This window comes from Dipodomys spectabilis, unplaced genomic scaffold (assembly GCF_019054845.1).
Source record: "Dipodomys spectabilis isolate Male_0828 unplaced genomic scaffold, ASM1905484v1 ptg000686l, whole genome shotgun sequence".
Taxonomy (NCBI): domain Eukaryota; kingdom Metazoa; phylum Chordata; class Mammalia; order Rodentia; family Heteromyidae; genus Dipodomys; species Dipodomys spectabilis.
Genome location: NW_024871363.1, coordinates 533464 through 534975, shown reverse-complemented (window position 1 = coordinate 534975; position 1512 = coordinate 533464). Strand labels below are relative to the sequence as shown.

The following is a 1512-nucleotide window of genomic DNA, read 5'->3' as shown; positions in this document are numbered from 1 at the left end:
TGATTAAAACATTATCAATTTAATGCCTAATAACGAGGAGAAACATATGCACTTCTCCTGTAACTATGAAAATATTTGGTGATAAAAAGGTAGTAGTGTAAGTTCCTGGTAGGAACTTACAGACAGGCCAGGACATTAAATAATCATGCATACGAACAACTTTTTCACCTTCTTGGCTTTAGCTACTTTTAAATGGAAGGTATAATAAACAATTATATTTTGATAAAATACTTTCTAGTCTGAACAGTTCTGTTTGAACGGTTCATCTCTCTATGATCTCTTGTAACCAAGATTAGTTTTGTTCTAGTAAGAAAATCTTTGGTGTCAGGGTAAGGTATTCTGGTTTGTCTGTTCCCACATGGAAGAAGGGTAAAGGCTCAGGTAGACATTTGTTCCAGTAACACGTCATTTGGGAAAATGTCAGCTGAAGAAGTTTAGAAGTAGCTCTTAAGCAACGCTTAATTTGAATCCATTAGGTCCACAAAGCTGGATAAATAAGTACTTGAAAAAGCCATCACCTTTGGACCTATCTATAAATAATTGAGAGTATGGTCAAATTCCAAATAAAAAGACTTAAGATACTCATTGACAAAAAAAGTTTGCAAATGTGAGCAATCGACTAATCAATATAATTTTTTCCACTATTCACAGAATTTTAGGGGAATAAGATCGATAGCATTGTTAGAAACAATAAGGTTTCCTTGTTACAAGTAGGCACCCATAGATATAAGCCTGTATAAAGATTCCATCATTAACTATTAAATTTAGAGGATACTACATGCCTCAGCAGCACGTATACTCAAATTACAATACAGAGATTAACATGGCACTTGCACAAGGATAATATGAAAATTTGAAAAGTATTCCATATTTTTCATTCTTCAGATGCAAGAAATGAAAAAAAGTGATTAAAAAGTTGATTACAAAATTACACGTGTAACAATACATGTAATTCATATAATTAAATTTAGTTTGACATCAGTGTATTAAATCTTCCCCTCAGAAAGGCGTTTACATAGCATAAACTTTACAAAATTTTTCAAATTAGACAACATTGTCATTTTATCCCAAAGAAAAATAATATTAAGACCTAGAAAAAAGGGATCAAACTGTTTCTATATGGAATGCAATCGGAAAGGACACATTAATGAACCTATATATTCTAAAATAATATAGAACTCAAAGTATATCTAGGAGAAAATAAATTATGAACATTATGCAAACACACAATATAGAATATTTTAAAATATACTTTTTCAGACAAGCACCAGAAATATTTTAGTTTCTGTACTACTCATTTTAACAGGTAAATTAAAATTATTTCTTATTAAAAAATCACAAACTCTGAAGAAATCATTATACATGTTTACAAAAACTATTGAATACATTTTTCCATCCAACGCAGGCAATTCACTTGGAAGAATTCCGCGGAATCCATGAATTTTTACAGTAAAATATTGGTGCTTCCGGGCATTGGTGGTTCATGCCTATAATCCTAGCTACACAGGAGGC

The 1512-nt window shown here is 31.2% G+C and overlaps 1 pseudogene; it reads left to right on the top strand.

Moving 5' to 3' along the window:
- The first annotated feature begins 778 nt into the window (after positions 1 to 778).
- LOC122101780 lies at positions 779 to 875 on the top strand (annotated as a pseudogene).
- Positions 876 to 1512: the final 637 nt, after the last annotated feature.